This window comes from Mauremys reevesii, linkage group 12, assembly GCF_016161935.1.
Source record: "Mauremys reevesii isolate NIE-2019 linkage group 12, ASM1616193v1, whole genome shotgun sequence".
Taxonomy (NCBI): domain Eukaryota; kingdom Metazoa; phylum Chordata; order Testudines; family Geoemydidae; genus Mauremys; species Mauremys reevesii.
This window is the reverse complement of record NC_052634.1, coordinates 37,790,410-37,797,402: the sequence shown is the minus strand read 5'-3', so window position 1 is coordinate 37,797,402 and position 6,993 is coordinate 37,790,410. Positions and strand designations below refer to the sequence as shown.

General features: G+C 49.8%; 2 non-coding genes across 2 annotated transcripts; one reads left to right on the top strand and one right to left on the bottom strand.

The window, feature by feature from the left end:
- The first annotated feature begins 2,325 nt into the window (after window positions 1-2,325).
- TRNAI-UAU lies at window positions 2,326-2,399 on the top strand. Its single transcript has one exon. It is a non-coding gene; the product is annotated as a tRNA-Ile (tRNA).
- A 4,222-nt stretch (window positions 2,400-6,621) lies between these two features.
- On the bottom strand, window positions 6,622-6,694 carry TRNAI-AAU. The gene has a single exon. It is a non-coding gene; the product is annotated as a tRNA-Ile (tRNA).
- Window positions 6,695-6,993: the final 299 nt, after the last annotated feature.

Sequence of the window (6,993 nt, the reverse complement as noted above, 5' to 3'; positions counted from 1 at the left end):
GCTTCCTCGAGATCCTTTGCCATTCCCAGACCAGAAGTGGTTTTAAAAATGGGGTTTGATTAAACTTCTTAAATTTGGCAAACACCACAGCTTGCACACCCACCGATATAGCTTCTCCCACTGACATAGCTGCCACCTCTTGGGGAAGTGGATTAACTGCACCCACATGAAAACTCTCTCCCCTCAGCATAGAGCAGTGGTTCTCAAGCTGTGGGTCAGGACCCCAAAGTGGGTCATAACCCTGATTTAATGGGGTCACCAAGGCTGGCATTAGACTTGTTGGTGCCTGGGGCTGAAGCCAAAAGTCTGAGCTCCACCACCCAGGGCTGAATCCCTCAAGCTCTGGTTTTGCCCTCCCCCAACTGGATAAGAGGGCACAGTGTGAAATGTTTGGGGACCACTGTTTTAGGATGACGTTCTCAATCACTCCTATGAAGTCCAATGAAAGCTATTCCTCACCCACCTACCCCTCCATCAGGACCGACTAGGTATGTTCTGCTGCCCTTCACTCATGCAGGAAGGATAATAACATTTCATTCCACTCAATCCTAAAGTGATTTGTAACCTGCCACCAGCCAAAACTGGTCATTTTGGGAAAGCGGCCCCATCCTGCTGCATACCTAGGCAGAGTAGGTGTGTCTATGCAAACGCGGTCTGTTCCTGAAGTCTTTCCCCCAGCTCCTCACTAGATGTGAGGGGGGAGCTCATTCAGCCCCTGCTTCCGCTTAGTATTTAAAAACTCCTTATTGTCCCTATCTCTGCTGACATTAGATTTCTCCTCCTGTCTTTTCCTTGATAGTTCTGATGAGGTGGCTGAGTGGTTAAGGCGATGGACTGCTAGTCCATTGTGCTCTGCATGCATGGGTACAAATTGCATTCTCATCGGATGCATTTAGTCATTACTCCTCCTTTGTAGACAACCATGTCCCCGTTTGGTACAATGTTGCTTCTTGCAAACAAAAACCTTCTCAGAAACTCAGAACTCTCTTGCTTTAAATAAAATGTCTAAATCCCAGATTTCTTAAAAAAAGAAAAATTCTCTAGTCCTGTATTTCTTAATTTATATCTCAAAAGGTAACATCTTCGTCATCTCCTCCAATCACCCTGGGACCTGCCCAAATTATTAAAATACCCTCAACCCGAGCAAGGCCAGAGCAGTGAACCAGAGCTAGTGTCTAGGCCAAGCTGTTCTGAAGGAGGCAACTCAAACATTTTCTCCCTGCTTCCCTTGGCAAGGTCTGACTGGGAAAAAAAAATTCCCCAAACTGAAAAACCAGTACTAATCTGTTTGGGGACTTTGGTTTGAAAGTATTATTGTTATTATTCTCTTCTGAATCAGTTCAGTTGAGTCTTTGTCCTCCAGGTGTGTTTCCAGCTAAAACCACATTGAGGGTACTGGACCACTGACCTATCAGCTCTTAACACCCAAACTTTCAGTAACTCTATTATCACTGCCTGCGAGTGTAATTTAAACTATAGGTTCAACTAGCTCTGAATCTTGTCTTCTGACAGTAGCCAATACCAGGTGCTCCAAAAGCCAGTCTTTAAGGTACCACCGGGAGTTGAACCCAGGATCTCTTGTTTACAAAACAGGTGCTTTAACCAGCCAAGCCATGGTAACTGCTGTTACTTAAAGCAGCCTGTTTGCTCACACCTGACTCTCTGCCAATCCCCACTGGGCCCTTACAAGTGTTGCTCGTGTTTGGCTTCTGTAAAGCAGAGGAGCAGGTGAAGTTTTGCTCCCAAGGTGTGTGTGTGATTCTTTGGACAGGTCTACACTAGGAAATTAGGTTGGTGTAATTACATTACTTAGGCTGGCAATGCAGTTCTATCAACCTAATCCCGGTGTATATAGCGGCTCAGCTGTCAGAACTTTCTGGAGCTATGAAAGGAGAGAGGTCCGGCCTCTGTAGCAGGAATGCAGGGCAGGCGAGTTCATGGTGGGATACTGGTGGAGACCAGTTATGGTGATATAATGACCAGGAGCATTTACACTGACAATTTGGCACAAAGCTCTAGGCCTCTTGTCGAGGTGGTTTTATTTTGTCGCCAGACCTGGCATTGCAGTGTGTGCACCAGCCAAAAGCTGCTGACCGAGGGAGCGTTGTGTGTTTTTCACACAGCTGAGCAATATAATGATGCTGAAATAACTTTGTAGTGCAGACCTGGCCAAAGATTCACACACACACACACACATAGAGCTTGCAAGGAAAACCTCACCTGCTCCTCTGCTTTGCAGAATCCAACACAAGCAAAGCTTTTCAGGCCCCAGTGGGGATGGCAGGGAGTCAGGTGTGGGCAGAGACTGTGTTGTAGCCACAGGCAGGCACCATGGCTTAGCTGGCTAAAGCAGCTGTCTTATAAACAGGAGATCCTGGGTTCAACTCCCAGTGGTGCCTTGTTGAGTAACTCTTAGGGCACCTGGTATTGGCAGCTGTCAGAGAACTAAATGGGCCTTTGGTCCAGCCCAATATGGTTGTTTCAATTACTGTCAGAGGACAAAACACAGAGCTAGGTAGACCGATGGTCTAGCCCACTCTGACTTTCTTTAGGGTTTAAATTACACTCACAGGCACTGATAATAGACTTACTGAAAGTTTGGGTGTTAAGAGCTGATAGGTCAGTGGTCCAGCCTGTCACAGATGACCCCCCTCCCTCTGGGACAGGGGCAGGTCTGGGCTCTCACACTAAATGCTCATTGTGGCTGCCAGAACCTGTGAGCAGCTCATTTAGTTTGCACTGAGGGTTGAGTCCTGCTTCATGCACCATGTGTGAGAATGAAAATCCTAAACCGCCCTTTGAAATAACAGATGCAGCAGGACGTGTTATTGTCCCTGCCCCAAAGCAGACAGACCAATGGAGAAATGCTGTCAAGTCCAGGGTAATACTCCACTGCCAGTTTATCTTTTTTGCTTGCTAAACTCCCTTCCAACCTTGAGGGCTCCCAGAGCCCAGTATTGAGCTTGAGCTGAGATGTCTACAGTGCAAATTTACCACCCCATGGCCCTAGCCTGGGAGCCTGCCCTGGCACAGGAAAGCCATGGGTGTTTCATTGCAGTATGGACATAGCCCCAACCCACTCAGCTTTGGAACCCATGTCCCCTGCCCAGCAAGTGCTATTGAACTGAGGATGAGTCCCTCAATCAGGGTCTGCCAAGCACAGTTGTGCTGCCCTCGGTTCACACAACAAGGATAACAACCCTTTATTTCTCCTGCCCCTATAACATGGAGACTGGGAATCCAACACCAGCCACCAGTGATCATTTCGGCAAGCAACCCAACATATTTCCAACATACTGTGAAATCCACATGCAGACTCATACACGAAACCTTGCAAGAAAATCTTCCTGAGGGGGTCTGAAGCACCTGCTGCTGGAGGGAAGGAGGGAGCTGTGGGTTGGGATTGAGGAGCAGCGTGAGGAGGGGGGGCCTGTGGGTTGGGTTTGAGGGGCACTGGGAATAGGAGGGGGCTGTGGGTTGGGACAGAGGAGAAGGGTGAAGAGGAGCAGGCTCTGGTTGGGAGTGAGGAGCAGTGAGCATAGGAGGGACTGAGGGTTGGGACTGAGGGGCACTGGGAAAAGAGGGGACATGGGTTTAGGCTGAAGAGCATCTTCATTTGGGGATCCAGCAGGACAGGGGAAGGCAGCAGGTGATTCTAATTCCTTAGGGATATTGTGTGTGTTTGTGTGTGTCTGTGTGTCTGTGTGTGTGTGCAAGGGAGGAACATGCTCTATGCCCAGAGGCCTTTATTCCTCCAGGCTGCAAGGACAGAGGGGCTGTCAGGAAGTTGCCCCTTCAAACCCACACACAAAAAGGCCCTTCTGAGGAAAGAGAAAATCCTGAAGAGAAAAAGTAACATCAAAGAGGACATGGGAAAGACAGTGTAAGATCTTGGTGAGTAATTTATCACCTGACCAGGGACTTGAACCCTCGACCTTCATATTAAAAGTCTGATGCTCTACCAACTGAAAGCAGCAAAGAGTCCTGTAGCACCTTATAAACTAACAGATGTTTTGGAGTATGAGCTTTCCTGGGTGAATACCCACTTCAGCTAGCCAGGCTCATGAAGAAAAAGAGCAAGTTGGTGCAGAGGAGAAACTAGTAAAGAAAACAAGAGCGGGAAACAATATGGGAAACCTGCTGCTCTCTCTGGCCCGGTCAACACTGTGAGTTTATATTGAATTTAGCAGCGTTAAAGGGCATTAACCCTGCACCCGTCCACACAACGAAGCCCTTTATATCGATATAAAGGGCTCTTAATACCAATATCTGTACTCCTCCCCGACGAGGGGAGTAGCACTGAAATCGGTATTGCCATGTCGGATTAGGGTTAGTGTGGCCGCAATTCGATGGTATTGGCCTCCAGGCGCCATCCCACAGTGCACCATTGTGACTGCTCTGGACAGCAATCTGAACTCGGATGCACTGTAAAATCAGAATAATCCCGTAGTGTAGACATACCCTGTGATTAACAACATTGGTGGCTAATTGAAAGGCTGATGGTTGAAACCCAAGTGAAGATGGAGGTGGTTTTTTTTAGTCATGAGGGTTTTTTTTAGTGATGAGAATCCAGTACATTTTAACAGGCAGAAAAATCTCTTCAACGCTGGTCTAACCTCATTAGGCAAGCATAAGTGACACTTTTGCCAGATGCATTGGTGGTATAGTGGTGAGCATAGCTACCTTCTAAGCTAGTTGACCTGGGCTCAATTCCCAGCTAATGCACTGATGTGATGTTTTCTCTGCTGGGAAGTGATTTAATTTCAGTCACATTGTATCAGTTTATCAATGGAATGAGAGAATCCATGTGCTGCAGGTCATTCAACACACAATGTAGGAAGAAAGGGGCAGGACTATACAATGAGCTGTTGGAGTTATCCTGATATTACAATGTTTGGTTTATTTTTTAAAAAACTTCCTTTACTTCCATCTCCCTTTTAGACTCAGAGGCTTTAAGGTCAGAAGGGACCAGTGTGATCATCTAGTCCGACCTGCTGCACCTTGCAGGCCAAAAGACCCCACCCACCCACTCCTGTAATAGACCCGGGAGGGGAGGCAGCTCTGTGCTCTGCCCCTCCCCCAGGCAGTACATGGAGGCCCTCTGCTCCCCTCCCCCCATGGGTGTGCAGAGATGTGCCAGCAGCACTAAGGTGGCTCCCTGCCCACTCTGCCTCCGTCCCTCCATGCCACTCTCAGAAATGGCCGGCATGTCCCAGCATCCCCTGGGGTGGGCGGAGTGTCTCCATTCACTGCCCCTGCCCTGAGTACCAACTCCACAGCTCCCATTGGCCAGGAACTGCAGCCAATGGGAGCTCTGGGGGCAGCGCTTGCAGGCAGTGGCGCACGGAGACTCCCTGGCCCCGCCCACCTAGGAGCTGCTGACGCAGGGTTGTGTGTACGGGTCAATTTGGGAGCTGCAGTGCCCATGGTAAGCGCCACCCCTCCTGCACCCCAACCCCCTCCCCCAGCGCAGAGCCCGCACCCCGCACCCAAATTTCCTCCCAGAGCTTTGCTTGTCTTCCTTTCACCCAGAACCATCGTCCTTCTCCTGGGCTGCAAGTAGCCATCCCTGGGAAGCCAAGAGGCAGGCACAGGATTCTGCCTCCCAGCAGCCAACCGCACCTCCCCAGGCTTTGCAGAACGACTGGTGGTGCTCTACTAACCCCACTTAGCCGCACTGAGGTGCTTAGCTTCTGCCCTGCCTTCCTCAGCTCGACTTTCCTCTTTTGTCCCATTCCTGCCTCACTTCCTCCTTTGGCAAGTCACGCAGAGGAGGCAGCAGGAACAGCCGGCCGCCATAGGCCAACCTCCAAGTGCAGAGGAGACCAAGCCACAAGGCTTCAAAAGGTGACAGGCCAAGATCCTCTAGCTTTCCCCTGCTGATGCTAAGGCTTTTTCCTCAGCTCATTTCATCACCCTCTGTCCTGCAGGGGTTGGGGTTATCGCAGGTGTTACCCAAAATTGGGTCAACTAGTAAGTGTAAGGAGGACAAATGACCCACCAGAGTTTGGCAGAAAGCAGCACATTTGTTATACTGACAGCTAAGCTCAAAATAAGCGGGGGCAGGGGGTGTCACACTCGCACTCGCATACTCACACTCCCAGGACAGGCACGGCACTGGAGATGTCAGGATTCTGCAAGGTAAGTGTCCCACAGCGCAGCTATGGACGGTGCGATGAAGGTAAGTCTTCCTGAGGCACAGTGAAATGCAACGCTGTGAACCACTGGCCAGGCGGTCCGGGCGAAGGGCATTCACTGGAGGTACAAGCTTGTGAGTGCTCTCCTGAGCACAGGGTCCCTTCCCCTTTTAAGGGCCTGCACCTCATGGCCTGCGACCAGAGATGACTTGGTTGCATCTGGTTGGTCACACTCCACCTTGGGCAGTGTCCATGCTCTGGGTGTGTGAGTGCTGCCTAATTAGCGTCCCAGACACCTTGTCTACCTGGGAGCTCTTCTGCTCTTCAACCAGCCCATTCATCCCAAGAGCAGAAAAGCCACTTCACAGGCATTCAGAGAGGGAGAGGAGACAGAAGCAGGAGCAGGGGAAGTATAACAGACCTTTTGAGCATAGAAATCACTGCTGCTCCTACAGCAGTAGGAGCTGGGAAAATTAAGCCCCCATGTTTCTGCCTGGTTTTGAACCAGGGACCTTCTGCATATTAGGCAAACGTGATAACCACTACACTACAGAAACTCTGCCCCAGTGCTTTGCCCTTCCCTTCATAAGACCATAAGAATGGCCATACTGGGTCAGACCAAAGGTCCATCCAACCTCACATCCTATCTGCCACCAGTGACCAATGCCAGGTGCCCCAGAGGGACTGAACCTAACAGGTAATGATCAAGTGATCTCTCTCCTGCCATCCATCTCCATCCTCTGACAAACAGAGGCTAGGGACACCATTCCTTACCCACCCTGACTAATAGCCATTCATGGACTTAACCTCCATTCATTTATCTGCAAAAAGAACAAGGAGTACTTGTGGCACCTTA